Source organism: Passer montanus, unplaced genomic scaffold, assembly GCF_014805655.1.
Source record: "Passer montanus isolate IOZ18808 unplaced genomic scaffold, ASM1480565v1 scaffold51, whole genome shotgun sequence".
Lineage (NCBI taxonomy): Eukaryota > Metazoa > Chordata > Aves > Passeriformes > Passeridae > Passer > Passer montanus.
In genome coordinates this window covers 199,290-222,790 of record NW_024370041.1, presented here as the reverse complement: position 1 = coordinate 222,790, position 23,501 = coordinate 199,290, and the positions used below count along the sequence as shown (strand labels likewise).

The 23,501-nt window shown below is 40.1% G+C and overlaps 1 protein-coding gene across 1 annotated transcript in view; it reads right to left on the bottom strand.

Moving 5' to 3' along the window:
• The window catches only part of CTNNA2 (catenin alpha 2), a 372,247-nt gene that overhangs the window by 163,979 nt on the left and 184,767 nt on the right, over positions 1 to 23,501 (bottom strand). The gene's annotated exons all lie outside the window — the stretch shown is intronic.

Sequence of the window (23,501 nt, the reverse complement as noted above, 5' to 3'; positions counted from 1 at the left end):
AATAACCTCTTAATCAAAATTTTTACTCAGTGAGACTACAATGTCATCTGTGAAAGCAATGAGATTGTGTACTGTGGGAGGACAGTGTCACAGAAAATTTAATAAAAGACAACTGTTTTTTTTTTTCCTAAAGCCACTGCAAATTCACCCACAGCTTTCAAACAAGCAAGCACTGTTAAACCCAGGCTTTTCTCTCTTTAAACAAATGCACATTTCTCTCTCTGTGCCTCAAGCCCACAAGGGCCTGATCCATCCTAAAACTCCCAAGTGACCTGAGGAGCTGAGTGTGCGTGTACAAGCCTAACAGGAGGGGCAGAGGGAAGGTACAGAGACCCTCCTCTCTTTGGGTTCCTGACCATGCTTGAAGCAAAAGTACTTTATGCCATGCTAAGTGTGGGCCCAGCTATATTTATTTTCCCCATTAAACCCTTCTCTGAAATCAATAGGGAATTTAACTGTGAAAAATTGGCTCTCTAACTTTGGACTGGGCTATGTGCTCCCCAAGCCCCCAGGCAGCACTTGGTTACAGCCACTTGCCAGGAAGCTTCCAAAATCAACCAATATTGTTAAAATACTGTCAGCATATGGTAAAACAAAATATGAACTGGGTTTATTTTGATAATGACCCCCTGTTGCTGTCAGGAAATGTGTTGGTGCAGTCATGGTTTTGACCCTGTGAACCTGAGACAAGCCTGATACCAAAAAATAACAAACAATCATCCCGTGGTTGTATTTCTGTGTATTTTTAGCATTTTTGTGGGTTGTATTTGAAACACACGAGTGACTGCACCCCTCTGGAGTCATCCCTGCTGTTTATTGGTGTTAGCAACCTCCAGCTACGTTTGCAAAGATTTGAGCAATTCTGCCTTTGGAATTTATTCACCTCTGTGCTCCATGCATCTCACATTGACAGCCCAAGTAAATGGAATGGAGCATTTTTCTTTGAAGGTGCAGTGATTTCTTGAGTGAGAGCTGATTTGGGGTTTGCCTGTTGCCATTTCTCCTGGAGAGAGGTGATGGCCACCAATGGCTTGCCACCCTGAGCAGGATGATGGATGGATCCCTCCATGGAGAGCACAGCACTTATTAAAGGATGCCTTTCAAAATCCTCATGCAGAAATCTTTTCTAAGGATAATCCCTTCTAGGGACAACCTCCTGGTGATCCCCAGAGGATTTCTGGAGATCTTGACACCCTCTGAATATTTATTGGAGAAAAGAGGGTGTCACTGCTGTTACGTGGCATGAAGGCACTCCACAGGGTGCCCACATCCAGACTGAAAATTTACATGAAATATGTGTGGGCAATAAAGAAATAAAAGAGCCTGTATGTCATTTCAATCCAGCTATTGCAAATCCAGTTATTCATCCTGCTCCAGGCTACTTGCATTGGTGTATATGAGAGTTATTATATTTGTACTGCATTTAGAGCAACTGCAGGGACAGATTTTCCCCAATTCTTTCTTCCAAATTTCATGTTCAACAACTGCCCAGAGATAAGTTACTCCTTCTCTTTTGCTGCCTTATTATGGCCTATTGAATGGCTCCAAAATTCAAAAGGACAAAAAAAAAAAAAAAAGAAAAAAAATGATGCTTTTTGGTGAGTTGTGAACAGTGTTTTGTCCATTAAATGCTTGGGGGATATCAAAGGAAGGGAGATATTTTAAATTTTCTCTTTTTGATGTTCCACTTAATAGGACTAATCTCCCTTTTATAACAAGTAATTAACATTATTTTTAAAATATATTTAACTGTCTTTTTGCACACAAGACAGGGTGAAAGGCAAGCAAAAGCACTACCTTCCCTGAGCTGGTTAGTAGTACCAGTGTTACAGATCTCTAATATGCATTCTCTTGCTGCTAATATCAATACCCACTCACAGTGCACCCAGTGCTGAAGGAACTGTTGCTGTGTATGCTTTGAATGTATATAAGGGATGATTTATTTTCCTTTCTGCTTTTTTTCCCTTTCTTTCTGTACTACTTTAAAAAAAAATGGTATGAAACCACAGAATCAATGCTAATGTACCACATTCTGTTTCTGGCCTGAAAATATAAAATACAAAGAAATTCTGTTAAAGGTGCCAATTCCCTCCTTTGCCATGCCTGGGTGCTGCAGGGGGTGAGCCCAAGGGATGAGCCATTCCTTGTGGTCACAGCAAGGATGCTCTGGACCAGGCTGATCCAGCTCCCTGCCTGCCTGTGCCACAGAAAGACCATGAACCATCCCTAAGGGTATTTTTGTGTGCTTTAATAAATTCTGTATGTTTTCATGGCTAAGGCATTGAGGGGTAGTTGAAACGAGTCTATTTGATAATTTTCTTCAGTGCTGATAAAAAAAAAAACCCAAACAATTCTCATTTGCTTTTGAGATGGACTACATTTGTTCCTTGTGTGAGTCTCATTCTGCATTAACAGCAAAAGGACACTCTGAGTCCCCCTTCCTCCCCCCTCCAGCTTCTACAGTGGTATTCAGAATGGCAAAAAGGGAGTGTTTAATGAGGAAGCTCATTTCTAGTGCTATTATAATAATAACAGCAGTGATAATAATGAAATTAAGAGGAGACAAAAGATAAGAGGAAAGACTGGAGTAATGGCAAACCAAACTCAGGGTGTTTCTGGATTCCTCTGCCTTTTCCTTTTGTAAAGATGGTTAACCTAAAGAAGTAGCACAGATGAAAAACCAAGACTGAGGGTGGGTGGAGAAAGCAGTTTTAAAAACTGTGCAAGCAGGGATGAAACAGCTTCTGCAAAGGAGGGTACACCACTAAATAGCTCCATTCAGCAGCAGAGAGAAAAGGAAGGGGTGAAGGGACAGGATGAAAGGGATGATGAGAGCTGGTGAGGAGGCAAGGGGGGCACTGTGCACACATGGGAAATGAAATTTTTCCGTGCCTTCCCCTCCCACGTTCGGGCTGTGGCCAGGACAACAGCAGGGATTTAAGGAGGATGCCCAGCATCTCTCTCTCTCCCAGCAGAGCAGGGAGCGAGGCGCAGCCGGACACGCTTCCCCAAACACGTGCCCGCAGCCCCGTCATTTCCTCCGCCACCTCCCTGGCTGTCCCCTGGGAGCACAATGTCCCTTCATCATCACTCTGCCTCCCACCCTGCACTCTGCCTCTGCCACCAATTCTTTGGGCTGCATTTCTTAGCTATCCTAATCACAGTTCACCAAAGACTTGCAGGAAAAGTGGACTTTTCTACCCAAAAAAAATAAAATAAAATATATATATATATTTTAAGAAACTCTCATCTAGAGGGATGGGTGATCTTGAGCTACTGCGAATTCTCCTGCTAATTATATCTACACTCATAGTCAGCTTTCACATTCACAGCTCTAATGACAAACAGATCTGAGATATTTTTGCTGTGTTCAATTTACCATTATGCACCAAGGTTATACTCTTCCTTGACCTGCCCAACCCAGTGTAATATTAACAAATTGAGCATTTATGCGAGTTCCTTTCCAAGCATGAAGTTGATTAGGAATTTAGGAAATGCTGGTGATTTAAAGATTAACCTTTCATATAATTACTGACATAAACCAGAGCTATTAAGGTATTAGAAGCAACTATTCAGAGCATATTCTACATTAAAAACCAAATCACATTTAGAGACATGCGAAAGACTTTCCATACCAGCCAATTTTTTTTTTTATTATTTTTTTTTTAAACAGCAGAAGAAAAACCTGGTGAAAGGAAAGGAGTAAGCACAGCCTACCTCTAAAGTTATAGGGAGGAAAGCAAAGCTATAAAAATAATACAGAAACCAAGCAACAGTCTTCTGCTGGCAAGACACAGCTTGTAATTGGGTGGGTGGCTGTGAAGAGCTGAGATGAATGCTGCAGAGCACTGTAATTTTATTGCACCCTGTCTGCTCTAAAGTGAACATATTCGCAATGAAATCGGTATTTCTGTGAGAACAGGGCAATTGGGTTTTTGGGGGGTTTTTTTGTTTTGTTTTGGTTTTTTGGGTTTGTTTTTTTTTTGTTTTGTTTTGATCTTCATTAAGATCATAACACTTGTTGGCATTCAGGCACAGTTCTGAGGCTTTAAGTAAATTACTGTTCTTACTCCCTTTGCTGGGGAGATAGCTGGGGGAGACAGTCAAAGGGAAGAGGCTGCACTGAAAGGAGTTTGAACTCCAAGTCCCAGATTTGCATGACAAGAGGAGAAACTCAGTTGAAAATAAACACCAGCATTTCACCTTTCCCTCCATCTCTCCTCTTCCTAAAAATCCAAATATGTAAATATGATAAAAATCAGAGATAGGTGGCAGTGCTAAAGGATTAATACATTAATACTATGCATATCTGTGCTTGGCAAACAGCACCTCCTATTCTGCTAAGGCACTTTTTAAATCATTTCCCTGCTCTCATGTTCTTCACATCCTCACCATACACAGTCACTACTGCCAGAAACATTTCTTTCAGCACGGGTGCTATGGGAACATGACCAATTCCCTTCAGTTTCTGAGCTAACAAAGACTAAATCCAAGATTTCAAAGGCAATAGGTGAGTAGTAAAATCTACTTCATCACTGAATTATCACTTTTAGCACAGCAGATTTCTCTGACTGACGTGATTAGACACTAAGCCCAGTTATTCATTTATTACCAACTTTAATCTGGCCCTTTTTGCTGATGTGCCTTTCTCCTGAGAGCAGAACAGAGCACAACACTGCAGAGAGGGTTGAAAATTTTTTTTTGTAAAATCTGAGATTTATAAAAATATGCATGGACACATCAAATTGATTTAAGGGCTGATCCAATGAAAAAAAAAAATGCAGCTTATGTATAGCAGATCTTCCTGCAGTAGCACACCTCTGTACCCTAGTGGTTACAGTCAGGTATGAGCAAACATCCTCCTGAGAGCTCGGGGACTCAAACTGAAAACAGATTTCTGAATACCTTTCAAAATATATATTTTCCCTCTAATTTTTAACCCTTCTTACCCATTCTCACATTTTTCATTCCCAGAGCCTCACAGGCAGGGTGAATAAAAAAACAAGAGGGGGAGAAGGAAGAGGAGAGCTCTGAAAATCCCAAACTAAGCTGCAAGAACAGTCCACAGCTCTTGAATTCCTGAGGTTTTGAGCCTTTTCACAACTGTCAGCCCATTGAAACATGTCTGCTATCAACCCTCTTTGCAGGATGAGAGGTAAAGTGAGCTCCCAAGAGTAAACCTGGATCTGTCTTTCTGGTCCAGTGCCTCTCTGACAGCCTGGCTTGCTTAGAGAGCCTGGTAAATATTAAAGAATGTTAATAATAATGAGATAAATCATCTAGGGATTTTTTTACCCACTCTTTTTTTTTTAAACTTGGCTCTATGATAAAGCTTATCATGACAGAAAATTTACTTCTTTGATCCACATTATTTCCCAAAGCTTTTTTTTTCCCACAGCAAACAAATTTGTGGCTGCTGCTCAAAGGTTTGCAATCCTCGTGCTAAAGAGGCCACTGGATGTCAAATGTTTACCTTAATTCCATGTAAATGTCACTCCATATTGGACATTTTGTGTTTCTTTACCAGCGAATTCAGCTGCCTCCACCTTCACAAACCTTCCCCCTGCACCATAACTCCTTTTCCAAACAGCCCAGAACCTGCTGCTCCTGTCAGATCAAATTCCCAAACAACAACTGGATGCCATGAATTTATTATGTAATTGCTACAGTCTAATAAATAGGATGTGCATCCCATGGCCTGAGAGATGAAGAAATCATGGAGACAGCAAACAAGCAGGAGGAATGCAGCTGACATTCTCTCTCTGGGGAAAACCCACAAAACAAAATCCCTGCGTGGGACAGTGCTTGAGGAAGGTGGAGGGCACAGAGTACCAGGTGAAAGAAAAGGGGGAGTACATGGGATAGAGGAAATCACTGCTAAAAAAATAGAGGGGAAAATTGTAAAGGGGACAGTTTGGTCCCATTACAGATGAATCAGAAAGAGATTTAGATGAGAACCAACACAGCTGATCCTCACCAGGTGATTACAAAGCTCTGTGGTGATTTCTGATAACAAAACAAGCCTATATAAACCCACATCTGCAGTGGGAAACAGCAATCCACAAAGTCCCAGGGAGCTGAACCCTGGGCTTATTCCTCTGTCTATCTTGGCTTTGTCATGATTGGCTTTTTGGTTGATTTTTAAAAATTTTTTGCTTTTTTATTGCTCTCATGCACAGAACTGAACCCATGGAGATTGTGTTTTGGCTTCATGGGGAATATGCTGAGCCAAAAGTTGTTTTCTCAATGGGTGGCACATCTAGACTGAAGCAAACCTTCTTATATTGCTTTGTGTGTCTATTTCTCTGATTCTAGCAACTGTTGGGAATTACATTAGGTTATACTAGGTGGCAGAATGAAGAACTTCCCAAAAAAGTTCCCTGAGTAGTTTTATGAAGTTACACTGAGTATCTTTCCTAATAAGAGTTGAAAACTCTTTTTTTTTTCCCCTGGTTCTCTTTTCCCACCATGTAGGATGCTCCAGCCCCAATCTGTCATTTTTCATTAGCACAGGAGTCAAGCTATGGCTATTAATGAAAACTCTTAATGAGGATTTGATGAATAAGTCCTGGAAAATCAAACTTGAAACAAACAAGCTAAAATCTGTGTCAGATCTATTTTTTGTATGCTAGAAATTGGGAAATGAAGGCCTGTATAAAGCACTAGGGAATTTAAAACAACAAATCATATTAGGACTTTTGAAGAGCTTTTGACAAGATATTCAGTTTCCCATAAACAAGACAAGCTCCATTGTCATAGAAAACTAGGTAGGAACTAAAAAATACAGTGGCTTTTTATTCCTACCGGGAAAAAATGGAGCACAGTGTGGTCCCAGGGTCAGGACTGCTGAATCATCTCAGCTATGATCAGGAAATAGATGGCATTTTTCGAATGACAGATTATTTATATTGTGAAAAATAATGGAAATTGTGTGGATGTGCAAAGGGACTTCCAAAGGCTGAAGCTTATATAAGCTTTGATGGATGAAATTCTGAATTGTCAAATACAAAGCAAAAGATAAGATATAAGGGAAACTGTTCATCTCTGCCTCGGTGATGTAAGTTATAGGTAACAGTTGGACAACCCTGTCTTCCAGGGTATTGCATTAAAATCTCTGCCCAGTCTGCAGAGAGGGATAAAAAAAGAGGAAAAAAGAAAAGTGGAATAACATCCCTAATAGAGCAGCTCTCAAGAAATTAAATAGTGTGATATAAACCACTCCTATGGCTTCAGCTAGAAAATTCTGTCAAGGCTAAGTCAGAAAGGGATCTGAGTGCTAGATAAGGATAAACTGCCAGGTGAAAGGATGAGTGATTTGGGAAAGTTTGGGAGGAGGGAGGCGAAGAATCCGGACCTACAAGAGCGGCAGGAGAGAAAAACGTGGATCCACCCCCCCTCTAGTGGCCGGTCCCCACCGGCTGCTGCAGAAAGCTCCCGAACCACCGGGCAGCAGCTTTCGAACAAGCACACACCCGTCATTTTTTATCCAAAAAACTTCAATTTGATGTTGCTTCACCGTACATTATTATTTTCTATTCCTCATTAAACTGCCTGCTGCATTCCTGTGTTGTTTCTTGTCATTACTCAGTGCACAAGCTGTTGTGCAGATGGATTTTTTTTTTCCTGCCTGCCTGCAAGAAGAGGATGCAGAGTGTGACAGTGGCCACACACCCCCTCGCATTAGGAACAATCATAAAATTTTAAAAATAACATTTGGAAGTCACTGTGTAAGACATCACCAATACCAAAAATAAAAAAGCATTGAAAACAAGGAACAGTTGTACAGTAATGGGAATGTGGAAATAATTTGGTACATACTTCCCTAAAACTTTTTAGATTAAAAAATATACTGTTTTAGGAACAGCATTTGGGACAGAATGTATGTTTTGTTTTATTTTTTTATGTCTTACTCATGGACCAGTCACTGAATTTCCATGTTTCCAACCAACCTGCACAGCTGGGGAAACTGAGGCTGGGTGAGCCCTTCACATCCCCACATCCTGAACACACACAAGTTATTCTTGGTCACTTACTCCTTCCTCTGTTTTCTGTAGGACATGCACTAAAACTGGAAGAATCCCCATTTTTACGATTTTTTTTTCCCGAATAATTCAATATACCAGACCATCTTCTGCTGCTATTCTGTAACAATCTAGCCTGGGACACTTTGTGGACTGAGGAGAGGAGATGCTGAGCTGGGTGCAGAGAGGGGCTGGGAGCACCGAGCAGGAGCTCAGCCCTGTCTCTGGCTGAGGTAACACCAAGCACTTTGTCAGATCTGGGTGTTTTGTCAAACTTGCACATTTTACCCCCCCCAAAAAACAAGAAGAAAACACAAGAAACCTGGAGCAGAAGTGAACATCCTTCAGCTGCATCTATTGCATCCCCAAGCTAATTAATTCCAGTGTACCAGGCTGGGCTTGTAGGGCAGATGAGAAGTCACAAGGAGTTGTATTTGCTTCTTGTAAAAAAATCTTTCATCAATCTTTTCTCAATCCCTGATTCAAATACCACCCTCAGCACTGATTTTTAAGATGCAGCAGGTAAATTTATGTATTTGATAGGGAGAAATATTAACCCTTTCTACAGGTGATTTGCTAAGAAATTGCCTAAGAATGCATTTTTAATTAAGGCTTGTAAGACACTCTTGTATGCATTTTAATAATTAAAGAAGGGCTGCTGCCCTTCTATAAATTATTCTGAAATTACCTGTTGATTATGTAACATGGTGCCTTTTTGTGTCCTGTTATGGCTCAGATGGAGCTCAGAGCACCCTTAATTTAATTTGAATAATTAATTTGTTCAACTGAAACTGAAAAAAAATCACAAAAAAGGCACATTTGTACTTTTCATAGGCTAAATTTAAAGAACAAACCCATATTCAATGTGTCTTGATAATGGGAGCTTGTTAAAAATAGTCAGACAACAGATCATTCAAGATTTGTATATAATGATGTAAGCAATTTGCTCTTCCATTACCAAATTAATTCAAGTTTCTGTACATGGCAAATATTATTTGCTAAGTCTCTTCTGTGTGTATTCTGTGCTTCCAGAGGATTAAAGAAGGAATTCTGTCACTGAAAGAATAGGAAAACAGATTTGCAGATGTAGCAATCTTATAAAACCCTGAGCTCAGAAAAAAACAAACAAAAAACATTTGCATTGCCACCAAGAAGGAAAAATCATTTCCCAAATTGTCCCAAGTCTCTTCCTACAGAGATTAAAAGGACAATGATGCACTTCCTACGTGACTCTTTTCAGCTGCCTGCAGGAACAGGCCAGCTCCCATTCCCTTCCCATGATTAGGCTCAGGATTATTTCACGCCTGTCTCTTCGTTCCTATATTTGTCATGTTAGGCATTTTTTGCAAGGTGAACACAAGTTATTTTATTCAGAGGTGTGAAAAAAATAATTAAAAAAAAAAGAACTGGTTCTTGCTGCATTAGTCAGGTTTCCATCACTACGAAGTAAAGCATCAATTGGGATGAAAACTCTAGAAATCACTTTTTTTTTTTTTTTTTTAATTCTTGCCAACTACATAATTACGCCTCAAATGATTTTGTGCCAGGTGGTTTGGCTAACAGATGGAATGGTATATTTGTTCACTCTTCGTAAACCAAGCTCCTTTCAAAAGCTTGTGAGCCAAAAGTATCTAAATTATTGATTGGCAGTTATATATGCCTAATAAGTAATTAAACTAGCTACAAATTACAGTGACTCCTGTGAGTGTTTAAAAAAAAAATCATATAGAAAATATGTGATTTCCAGTAACATTTTTAAATCATGGCAGATAAAAATATTGGTGTGAAATGATGCACTACAGACAAAGAGCTTTGGTAGGAAGCACCTTAGAAATGTCTAAAGCAGGACACTTTGCATGACAGGGATCAATGGGCTGAGAGAGAGACCTGGGAGAACCTCAGGAGGTTCAGCAAGGCCAAGTGCAGGGTCCTGGCCCAGAATGAGCCAATCCCAGGCACAAACACAAGGCTGAGTGCAGAATGGATGAGAGCAGCCCTGGGGAGAGGGAGGTGAGGGTGCTGGGGATGAGAGCTGCACATAACCCAGCCCAGAGTCCCCCGTGGGCAGCAGGGGAGGGGGATTCTGCAGGTGAGACCCCACCTGAAGAGCTGCCTCCAGCAGCAGAAGGAGCTGGAGCTGCTGGAGAGAGCCCAGAGGAGGCCACAGAGCTGCTCCAGGGCTGGAGCCAGGCTGGGAGAGCTGGGGATGCTCACATGGAGAAGAGAAGGATCCAGGGAGAGCTCAGAGCCCCTTCCAGGGCCTAAAGAGGCTCCAGGAGAGCTGGAGAGGGACTGGGGACAAGGGGTGGAGGGACAGGACACAGGGAATAGCTTCCCACTGCCAGAGGGCAGGGATGGATGGGATGTTTGGAATTGTTTTCTGTGAGCATGGTGAGGCCCTGGCAGATGTTGTCCAGAGCAGCTGTGGCTGCCCATGGATCCCTGGAAGTGTCCAAGGCCAGGCTGGATGGGGCTTGGAGCAACCTGGGACAGTGGAAGGTGTCCCTTGCCTACAGACAGGGTTGGAATGAGATGAGCTTTTTGGTCCCTTCCAACCCAAACCATTCTGTGATTCCATAAGATTAAAAGTTGTTCCAAAGGCTTACTTAACCAACTAGAGCTTGTGAGCAGATGTAACAAATGCAGTCAGGTTCTCAAGACTCTCCCAGACAACACATCCTCAATATAACCACCACTGTGGAGGGAGAAATTGAACTGAGATCCAGCCACGAGGTAACCTTTGCTTTATCCATCCTGCATTGGGAGTTATCTGGGGCTCATTCATTTCTTGCCTGCACATCCCAGAAGGAAATGGCCAGGAGTCCATTTCACCAGGAGGTGTCACACTGATTGGGAATGTGCTCAACACCCACAGAAGGCACAGAGTAAATCCAGCCTGGCTGGAGGGTGCTGCTCTTGGAGCACACGTGCAGATCATTGTGCTGAGGAGGCACAGCAGGCATTTGATGAACAGCACATGTCAGCAGGTACTTTCAAGCTGGAAACAGCCTGGATTTTCTCCTCCTGTGCCCATCAGCTGGGCTACAAAGGTACAAGAACTCTGTGACAGGGCTGACCCCGTCCCATTAAACATTTCCCTGAACATCTGCAAACATCACTGATTTCCCAGCCCGTGGAATGAGCCTCATCATAGTCCCACCGAGCTGAGGGCAACAACAGATCCATTTCCCACCCAGCCCTCCCAAGGGAAAATAGCAATTAATTTAAAGAAAAACAAAAAATGAGAAAAGCTTTTTGTCATAGTATATTAATATCTGTACTATTGCTATCACAGAGCTGTGCCAGAAACATTGATTTAATAGGCACTGCAAAGCAATTACCATGCAAATAATATTAGCCAGCAATTTATAATTTTTTTTAGTGAAGTCCTTGTTTTGGCTAGCAGACCACAGTAACAGATTCCAATAAAACTGGGTAATTGAAAGAAATTGCAAGTGTCTAAATAGCTGTGACACCAAACATATGAAGCAGCAGTTCTCAGCCTGGCCTCTTGGTCTGCTTGTGATTTCAAATATGGACAACCTGGGGAGCCAACAAAGGAACAGCCTACACAGCAAAAAGAGAGCACTGAAGCAACCAGAAGGAAAGATACTGAGAAAACTCTCTTCATAGTGACATTGGCAAGGAGGGCAATGGAGAATAATGTAGAGGGTTTTAAGCCTCTTAGAAAACAGCATTCCCACCTCAAATCCTTCCTTTTCCCCTGGTTTTATTCATAAGAAAAATATTTTTTGGAGTAAGGCTATATTTTTTGAAGCAATATAAGTTCATCTATTTATAGCACAGGATTGGAGACTTGCTTACATTAACTGAAATGTTAATGTCCATGTTCAGCTTCAGAAGTTGCCCATTGAGCCTCTCGCCTTGGATTGATCAGAGCAATAGGATTTTACCTGAATCACTTTTGTGTTCTTCCTGTGACTACCAGAAAACAAAGTAAGTTGCTTAGCTCACACTAGAGTGCTGTGACATTCACAAAATTAAGGAAACTGCACATTGCAAGACCTCAAATATTTAATTCCCATACAAAAGAGATACTGACAGCTGTGTACTTCGAGACATAACGACATGGCTAACAATTAAATGATGCCTCCTAGGAAATCTGGGGCAGGAAAACATGTCACAGTCGAGTCTGTCATCCCTGGAAAGACCTTTGGAGATCATCATATATGCACGCACTTTCTGAGCAGGGCCAGCAGTAGCCAGAAAGGTCACTGGAAAGCTGGTAGAAAATGCCAATAGCGAAATAGATGAACAATTTTTACAAAAAAACTTTCAAACTATTTGAGACAGCAAAAATCTCATCATATTTTCAGCACCCAGTTCACTACGGGACTGAATCAAGAAGCAAGGGAAGGGTAATGGGAAGAGTCTGTGCTATGTAAAGCAGGTTTATGCACAAACTCAGCCTGTTACTGAATCCATCCTAATGTAAGTGAACAAACATAAATGCATCATAAAGCACATGCCTCCATTTAAATAAATACCAGTCTCTTAATGTCTTTATGTCTCTAATAATCTTAATTATCTTAATTAGTTTTAATCTCTTAATTATGATAATCTTATCTTAAAAGGATACCTATGCTGGCATGATAACTGAATTAATACTTCAGCATTTTGCAGTCAAAATCTGCCTCATTTCCTCAACAGTTCTTCAGGCAGAATGGCAGCTGACATGACAAAATCAGGCAGGAACACATTTGGCATTTGCCACAAACCTATATCAAGATTCAGAGTCTTGACTCTGTAGCTTTGCCAAGGAGTAGGAGGATCCACAGGCAAGGATCCCAGTTTTAGACACCAGAGTTTTAAATACAGTAGAGGTGGTTAATAAAGCACCAACTCTACACCTGAATTCAGTGCTCAGCGTCAGAGCTTGCATGGATTTTCACAAACTGGTGGCTCATAGTGCTGGGCTGATTCTGTCACTGCTGTTTCAGATGTGACACTTTTTGGCAGAGCACAAACCCAGGGTCACTGAGGAGAAGGTGCCATTACTGTTCCCATCTAATGTGAACAGTGGGATGTCTCTCAATCCAAACATGGATCAAGTTTTTCCCATGGAATGGAGGTTGGCCTAGAAATGCTGTGGCAATAAAGACTAAAACCACAAAATCTGTAGGTGAGTTGATTTCGCTCCTCACCACAGAAGCCCTGGAGGAAGCCAAGCTAATTGAGCATAAATTGTAATCTTCTCATTCTGTGTAGGCTTTCACAGCCAAAAGGTTATTTCTAGACATATCCTAGGTCTAGACGTTGGTAGCTCAGCTCATTTAGGTTCCAAGTCTGAGTTTACCACAGGAATCTAAAAGACTGACAAGGACACCAGGATCACAGAGAAACCAGAACCTCTTTGGTTATGGAGCTTTTCCCTTTGCCTCATTCCACAGATGGGAGCTCAGCATGGCTGATGCTGATTCAACTGGAGCACGTCTGGAGGGATCTGGAGACAGATTTTTTTAATTTTTTTTTTTTCTCAGACACATCACTCCATCAAGGGCTTGGCTAAATCTTACACCAATCTCTAATTCTTAGCTATCAGTGCAGTGCTCCTCAATAACCTTGTTGCCTTCTTTCACTGTTAAGGGCTACCTTGGGTTATTACAAAGCTTATAAAACACAAACACTGGTGACCAGACCATTTCCTTAAAACTCTGTGAAAAAGAGTAGATATTTGAATCATATCAATGCTATCAGAGAAGAAAAAAAAAATTGTTTTACTTCTGCCATGGTAACTAAGAGACGTGATTCTCAGATCACAGTCTGGTTCATCCAGAAGGTTTCTACTCCTCTAGTGATGTTACAGCCTTCATTTTTCTGAAAGTTTCTGCTAAATTTGTGTATTCAGCTGGCTGACTTCAGATTTTTCAAAGATAAGAGAAGATTATCCAGAATTTTGCTGGCAAGGGAGTATCAGCTCTCCCCAGGTATCTGGAGGATTCTTGGGAAGTGTGAAGGGCTCTGGACACATTTCCTTGCATGGATAGAAAATGAATGGTCCCACATTTCAGAGTCAAGAAGGAACAGTCTTGAGTAACACAAGGACACACCCCAGCAGAGAGGACAGCAGCTGCTGAATGTGACTTTGAACAGCTACTTCCAGAAGCAGCCATAATTTCAGCAGTAAATTCCACTGAAATCACCTCCAGCAAGGTCCTTCAGCTCAGACTGATTGTGCAATACAAGTTTCCCTAGCAAGGCTCACCAACTGTTGCACTCCAAATTCACACCCCACTTCAGAGAAATTTCCTTAAGTAGGTAAGTAATGTCTTTTGAAAATAGAGATTTGCTTAATGTCAGAAAAAAGAACTCCTTGTAATAAGGTAGTGCCACCAGCATATCAAATGGCTGAATTAGAGCTAATTTAATACTTTCAATCTAGGCTGGTGTCACCAGCCCCTAGAACTGCATCAGATGATATTCACGGGATAAGAAACTCTATTCCAGACAAGAGTGGCTCTGAAAAAACAATACAAGATTTTCAAGTCTTTTTTTAAGGGAAACTGTTCAATCATCTTATCTTCTATGCAGAGTAAGATAAGAAGCAATCAGCTCAATTTGGACTAAAAGAGATTTGTATTCCATATTAGAAAGCATTTGCTAACTGTAAATATAGCTCAGCACAGAAGATGAAGAAAGTTTTGTTTGTGCCCAGAATTTCAGCATTTTAATCCTTTATTGCAACTGAATTGAATTAAAACTCTTCCAAATAACTGTCAATATTATATTACTTTTTAGGAACTGGAAAATTTTGCATTCTACTTCAAAAAATTAAGACCTTCTTTACTTATGTCACCTCATAATATTTTCTTAATTTAAAGAAACCTACACACACAAACATTTAAGTGAAATATATGTGTGCCTGCATGTGTATTCACAAGTTTCTGACAGCACACAAACTGGTACATAATTAAATCATTAAATTGAATTAAGGGAATTTTCAGGGAACATCTAACCTTGACAATAAAGCTGATGTGTAGAAATCCCTGGGATTGCTGGGGTGCTGGGATTCTGAGTTGTGAAATTCCTGAGTAGCCACCAGCCCCCCAGCAGGTCCATGGGCAGCTGTGGGGAGAAGCTCACAGCAAGGTTTGATGGAAAAGTTGGTGTCACTCAGAGGGGCACAAACTCACACTTTTCCTTGGAAGTGCATCCATATACTGTCGCTAATTCACTTTGGACAGACTGAACACTGCTGCTCTTCAAGGTAATGGAAATTCCTTTGATTGACAGCACAGACAGACCATTGCTTAGTGATTTTGAAAATAAAGTGTAATTGGAGACTGAAACAAGGACATGCTGTCAGCTTTATTCTGTTTCCTTGTTTTATATATAACATAAAGGTAGAGTAGGGCAGAGCTGTAAATCCCTGGGTTTATTTTATTAAGCTCCTAGTTTATAAATTGGACTATTTTTGATCCCTGTTTTTTTCAGTTGCTTTTATTCCAAGATTTTTTGTTATTTCAGTTTAAAGAAGGAAGATTGCCAGAAGAAAGAATGGGCATCACTAACTCAGATTGTTCATATTCAGAGCAGGACTAAAATTTGAACAATTCCAAATGGGTTTGGTGGCAGGGATAAGGAACAGCTTAATTCAGCAATGTCTTTATACTTTCATTTCTAAAATATTGCATACAAGTCTATTAAACATTGTTATTCAGAAGCTAAAATGACAGGAGAAAATAATGGAAAGCATTTTAAGAATCTATTTAGCTTACTTGCCTGCAAAAGTCAAAATCAATTGTATCATTCTTGACAAATATGGCTATTATCAACACCCACCACTGATAAGGATTTTGCAGCATCCTCAGGCAAAATCCTTCTCTGCTGTATTTTCATTACTCCTATTACACTGTCCTTAATTCTAATCTAAACCTTTCCTGCTGCAATGTTATTCCAGAACTATTTCTCCCATCCAGTAGCAAAATGAAACCTGTTTATTCTATTCCACTTTGCAGCGGCATTTTTTGTCGTTCAGGACCTGGAGGAAAAATGGGTGCAATTTTCACTTTTCCAGACGAAACACCAGTTCACTCAATCTCCTCTCATTGATCTGATTTTTTTCTAGGTCTTTGACCATTATTTTTATGTTCCTTTTCAATCAGACTTTATCTTTCTTGAAGTCCGTACCCCAAATTGACACAGCATTCAGCAGTGCTCCTACCAATGTGCTGGGGTGATACATCCTGCTTACACTATCTTAGAATATCTCAGAATATCTCAGAATATCCCAGAATATTTTAGAATATCTGGCTGGCCCAGGCACAGGTATGGTGCACTGTAACTCAGTGACATTTTTCCCAAAGAATCACTGCACGCTGGATTGTTGTCCCTTTTTAGAAAATGCGTGTTTTGGTAAGTAAAGAAATAAGGGAAGAAGACCAAGGTAAGATATTTAGGATGACAAGAGAGCTGGAGCACCTCTGCTATGAGGACAGGGATGCTCACCTGGAGAGGAGAATATTCCAAGGAGAGCTCAGAGCCCCTGCCAGGGCCTGAAGGGGCTCCAGGAGAACTGGAGAGGGACTGGGGACAAGGGATGGAGGGACAGGACACAGGGAATGGCTCCCACTGCCAGAGGGCAGGGATGGATGGGCTCTTGGGGAGAAATTCTTCCCTGTGAGGGTGGGCAGGCCCTGGCACAGGGTGCCCAGAGAAGCTGTGGCTGCCCCTGGATCCCTGGAAGTGCCCAAGGCCAGGCTGGATGGGGCTTGGAGCAACCTGGGACAGTGGAAGGTGTCCCTGCCCATGGCAGGGATTGGAATGAGATGAGCTTTGTGGTCCTTCCAACTCAAACCAAACAATTCTGTGATTTTATGATTTTACTTTCTTATGAGTAAATACTGAAACCTTGCATATCCACACTTACTTGTAATTTTTTTTCCTCAGTGTAGTCTGTGTTTTGTTTAATATTTTACTTGCATTCATAAAATTCAGTTCTGGCAATACTGTGTATACATGAAACCACATTCTATGAAGGCACCACTTTAGGTGAAGCAGCACATTCATCTTAATTGATCACACATAAATTCATTTGCACTAGCAGAGCTGTTAATTTATATGCCTATTTCAGCCAGGTACTTAACCAGAAATATCCTTATCCAGACATATCAGCTTTTAAAGTGTCCTAAACTGGGAATAAGACATTAAATATAAAATAATAATTCCTTCCTCTCACAATCTTCAGTCTGGAAATGCACCATATTGGAAAACAATTTTAGGAATTATTTGAAGGAAATTTTGTATCAGAAAATAATTTACTCATCAGAACAATTATATACTGGGCAAGACACTACTAAGCAATACTATTTTAGAAGTATATTGAGGGGTTTTTTTGTCATATGAAGTGGTTTCATTTTCTTCTCCCTCCCAGGGAATGGCAGCTATCCTGACAGTGCTGCAGCTCTTCCTCTGGATGTGGCCCAAGTAAGCTGACATTTGAGAGACATCACAGAGGTGACAGGAACTATATTAACTTTTATGAAAAGCCAAAGCTGACTTCAGAATACCTCAAACAAAATCAATCATTCAGTATTGTGTAAAACAGGGTTAAATTACATCCCAAATGTTATTTTAAGGTCTGATTTTTGTTGTAGGTTTTAATTAAACATTTTAAATTAAAAAAAAAAAAATACACCAAAGGACATATGAGGAAGAATGCTTTAATGAGAATATGAATATTCAGATGGGAGATATGAGAGCTAAAGCTCTATAGTGACCTGATTCAAAGGTCACTGAGGCAAACAGAGAGACTTCACATAGCACAAAATCACAGAATGGTTTGGGCTAGAAGGGGCCACAAAGCTCATCTCATTCCAACCCCCTGCCATGGGCAGGGACACCTTCCACTGTCCCAGATTGCTCCAAGCCCCAGTGTCCAGCCTGGCCTTGGACATTTCCAGGGATCCAGGGGCAGCCCCAGCTTCACTGGGCACCCCCTGCCAGGGCCTCAGCACCCTCACACAGTAGAATTTTTCCCCAAAATCCCATCCGTCCCTGCCCTCTGCCAGTGGGAGCCATTCCCTGTGTCCTGTCCCTCCATCCCTTGTCCCCAGTCCCTCTCCAGCTCCCCTGGAGCCCCTTCAGGCCCTGCAAGAGTCTCTGAGTTCTCCTTGGAGCCTTCTCTTCTCCAGGTGAGCTCCCCCAGTTCTCCTAGCCTGGCTCCAGAGGAGATTTGCTGTTGACCTGATAATTACCAGCCAAGGATCAGCCCCCAATTGTCAATACACACAAAGGTATCTCACACAAACTTCTGATTTTTATCACAAATCCCTTGTGGTTTTGTTTCCTCTCTGCCTTAAACAGCTGTGTGCACACCAATCTCCCTTTCCTTGTCTCCAAAGCTCACAGCTTTGGGCTGTTCTTTCTTATGCACCTTCCCATTCAAACAGCTTCTTCCTCCACACCTTTCTTGCCTGAATTTTTTTTTTTTTTTTTGTTCCATCCTATCCTGTCTGTTTGCAGACCTGGCACCAGCATCTCTCCCTTGTCTCTCTCTCTTGGCTGCAGCTTTATCCCCTTCCACATTTGTACAAGCAAAAACATCTTCATGGCACCAGTCCAGAAAGGGTCTCTCAATATCTCTAGCCCGTGGCTACAGACCTGAATTTATTATTAATTTCTCCATATCTAGCCACATCCTCTTTTTTTTTTTTTTATTTTTATCTACTACAAGTATTTTTCTTCTCTTTTTGCTAATTTCATACACACATTCCTGCAAGTGCATTGCATCCTCAAGGCTCACTTATACTCAAAGCACGTATTAAGCCAGAATGCCTTCCAAATATACTGAATTTCTAAGTTTAGCTGTAATATCAGGTTTTCAGACATTTGCTCCAGTTTCTGCTTGGGCTGTAATCTCTCTGGGACATGCTTTGTGTTCTCATTTGCATCCTGAATGTAACATTTCATAATTTATTTTTTTTAAATGTGAATTTTGTTGTTGTTGTTGTCACTTGTGACTTCAGCATTAAAGCTGTCACAGTTAGCATTTGGAAAACTTCGGTCTTTAGGAGGTTTCTCTTCAGTCCTAATTCAGGAAAAAATTGCCTGGATTTAATGAAATCTCTGACTAAATCCAGACTGACGTAATACTTCGATCTGTGAACACTGGAACTTTTCCGTGACGTAAATGAATCCAGAGAAATAATCTAGAGATATATTATTAACAAGAACATTTATATATATATATATGGAAAAAATTGCCTGGATTTAATGAAATCTCTGACTAAATCCAGACTGACGTAATACTTCGATCTGTGAACACTGGAACTTTTCCGTGACGTAAATGAATCCAGAGAAATAATCTAGAGACATATTATTAACAAGAACATTTATATATATGTGTATATGATTTAATGGTAAAGAATATCTGATTGGAGATCCTTTTTTTGTACATGTGTGTGAGTAACCACAGCCTGGTATGTCCTGAGCTTTACTACTTTTCCATTACAATTATTCCCAAAAATGATTGGGAATGATGTGGAAGCAGACAGAAATGCTGATTAGAACACATTAGCAACTTTATTTGGTATATTCAGGATTAAATATATCTTTTTATGAACATTCTTTTTTAACTGTCTCATTTTCAGACTTCAGAGCAAGGACTGGCCAAGAGTTTGAATCCAATCAATTTCTTTGTGAGTCCACATGAGTAATTTGGATAAACCATCCTTGTATTTCACATGGACACTCTAGGACTGTTAAAAGCAGCAGTTCATCTCTTCATTCCAATGCAATCCCCAGCTGAATTAATGAATTTACTGCCTGGCCTTGAATCTTTAGTGTTTGATTTAGCACAGGCAGGGTAAGTCCCATACATAATCTCCCCCCTGGCACCTCTCTCTCTCCCTCCCATATATAAGTGTATATATAAGATTATAAATACTATATAAATATATAAATGGATATGTATATTCATGCTGAGTGATATTTCTGTTCCAGCCATGCTATCACTATCAGTGAGATAAAACTAATCCTAAGAATTTCTTGAGTTTCTTGTATTACATTTACAATAATTTAATATCATCAAGTAGTTAATACTTATCAGCATCTTCTGGAGCTCTTAGAACTAATTTTAACAGCAGAGAGTGTGCCCACCCTGCTAAAAATATAGATGCAGTGAAGAGAGAGAGCCTTTAGGAGAAAATAAGTTTCTATTATAAGGACAGAGACAAAATACTTCCTTTAGTTCCTCATTAGTTATCTATTTTCATGTAACTGCTGCTGTTGTTTTGCCTTTAGCAAACACAGAGCCTTGGTGAAGGCCCAGCAGTGATCCTCAGTCAGGAGTGGGGATCCCAAAGAGATTTCAGCCCTATCAGATAATAATGCTGCTGCTGAAAGCCCCTTCATTGGGATCTTTAGATGGCTCTGCTAAAACATTTTTCTTTCTGACTTGCCAGCAGCCAAACTAACAGGACTTCAGTGACAAATGACCTGTTTAACCCTCCAGAAAGGAATCCCAACTTGGCTTTTGGGACTGTTTCCATTTTTATGTCTGAACGACCAGACAAAGACACATCACCTTTCAAGGAAATTGAATGCAATCTCAAAGTTTGGAGAAGCATCTCAAAAATATCATTTCACCACAGTGTTTTTGTCTTTTTGTTTGATGGCTTTTGGGAAAAGAAGAAGGTATATACAGAATACAATTAAAATCTGATCTACAGCAAGGTTGCCTTAAATTCCTGAGAGGCTATTTCCCTAATTCAGCAGAACAAACTAATTATGTATGTTTTTACCTTTCAGAGGTGGAGTCTGGAAAAAACACCTATCTCCTCACATTTTAAATGTCATTAATGAGTTGATGCAATGGCAGAGACAAAGAGAACAGGTGTAGCTGGGACTTTTGGAGGCTATTTAATATTTCCTTTTCTCCGTGTCAACATGTCATGACCCTACGCCAGCTAAAAGACTTTTGTTTTTGTATCTCAGACTTTTAAATGAAGTGAGTTCTGTTCTATTGCTAAGTTTATCTTAAAAAATTGTGAAGTTTTATTTAGAAAGAGATGTCCTCCTGCAAGGAAGTCTTGACCAAAGCAGTTAATTTTCAAAGATGCATTAAAAAAACAAACCAGGAGACATCTGCAAAGTCATCTTGTGCTTGAAACGCTCTCAGAGAAGCCAACAATATCTCACTGACTTTAGCATCAGATCTACTTCTTCCAGTACAATGACATTATTTTTATCTAAAAGAAACTGGTCAAGAGACTTTTACTGGTTATGTTCACTGAGCTGGATTAAGTCCATATTTGACACTCTCGCTCAAGACATTGTGGATTTTCAGCTTTAATCCTCCTTGTATTCATTTCATTCTCTCAGAAACCACTGGAACTAAGAGTTACATAATCAGCTTCAACAATTTATCTTTTTTTTTTTTTTTTGCCATATCCATGCTTTTCAAACACCTACATACATATCACATCCTCCTGAGTTGCTCCAGATCCAATGTTTGAACTAATTCTTCATGACAGGATGTCAATGTCGAGCATTATTGAGCCTTAAACAGAGACACTGACTGCCAAATGTAATATTCCAGCACCTTCCAAGCAAATTGTTGAGAGCTGATTGAAGGGAGGGGCTGATTCAGCTGCACTTACCTACTTTTCCAAAAATAGCTTTTTAACCTCTTTTTTCTGTAACATTGGTTTCTGTTTCTTTGCTCTGAAGGGTGAAACAGTTCATTGCTCTGAGGGCTCATATGAGAATTATGTTCAATTTTCATCACTGGAGCAGAAAAAGCTGTGAAGCCAAGGCACAGTAAAGACACTCTTGACAAATAATGTGTGGTCTGCTTTCCTTTCCTTTCACAATGTAATGGGAATGAGACAATGGTGCAGCTCAAAGGAAATTTTCATAGGCTCTTGAAAAATATATATAAAATTGTCTTTAAATTTTGAATCAAACTTACTTTAACAACCACTATTAAGGTGGATGATTCATAAAGAGAGGTATTACACAGGCAGGGAAACAAAATTGTGAAAAAAAGTGGATTTTTTTTGAAATTATTGTAATATATTGCTAAACCATCTTTATATACATGCATCTTAAGAAAATAATGACAAAAATTCAAGCCAGGCCACAGAAGTGGAAATCTGGCATAATTAATACTCTTTTTGACAACTGTGAAATTTCTGTTTTCAATTTGTAATTCAGCTGAGCCCATGACAGATTTCTCATCATCATCACTGATTTATGAGCTCATCTTGTCAACTTTTCCCCCCTTCCCACACTAAGTACACAAGCTGAGACATTTTTTTTATCCTCAGAACAAAGGACAGCATTTCAAGAAAAACTAACATAACTTCATTTTGAAATTAAGCAGATTTTGTCTGGATGCCACAGCTCAAGTACTCTAAGGAGAGGACATAAACAGAAAGCAAAACTAGCAGAACAGCATATGATCAGAGTCTGAATGTCTCAAACATCTTCTCTTTTTTCCAGGGTTTTGGGTTTTAGTTTGGTTTTTAGATTTTTTTATTTATTTAATTTATTGGTTGCTGGTTTTCTGTTAGATGGGATCTGATAATTTGCTCATATTCTACTTTAACAGAAGGACTTTCATGAGAAGCAAGCGAGTTGCTGGATCATTAATTAGCACACTGCTACTAAGAATATGATTAATAAGATGAGCAGTAATTCATCTAACATTGATATCATCCAAAGAGAAATGTTAAATGAATACCTATTTAGGTATCTATAAAACATTAGCTGATAATGGAATATTTCACATTCCAGAGTTAAAAAGGAAGACATTAAAGAGTAACTCCAATAAAAGCTGGAGATTTGAATCTGAATGTTTAATTGGTTTGTGTTAGAGAATATTAACAGATCTAGCTGGTCAGTGCTCTGGGATGGAAGGGGGAGAAGAACACAATGAAAAATAGCCATAAAAATGCATTTCAAAAGTCAAACCAAACAAAAGGGGGAAAGGAGATTCTCTCATATAGCTATGTTTGGGCTGGAAATTTTAAAACTTTTCATTTTAGGCAGAGAAACCTCTCTGAGCATAGAAACATTTCAAAAATTCCAGCATTTAACTTCTCAAAGCAAAACTCATCACCCAGTTCTTCTTGTCTGTCCTTCCTCTTTTACAACTGCAATCATCTTTTTGACCTCACACCTCCAATCTGAAGGATAAGGCTTGGAAGACAAGAGTGTAGCCATGCAATTATGGTACTTTTATTATCAGGTAGTGTGTCCTTGTATGGAGCTGCAGAACAGGCAGGTGAGAGAGCCTGGCTGATTCTTCTGATTAGCTGAATAATCAGGCAGTTGTTTCTCCAAATGACCTTGCCTGTTATGATACAGTTTATTATTATCAGCTTCCTTACACTGCCTGCTCTCTAAATACTCCTCTCTCTATTGTAATCTCTTCCTTGACTCAGGAGAATATATTTTCTCCTTTACTTTTCTTCCACTGAAATTGTCAACATCTCTCACAGTGCTTCCTCTTTG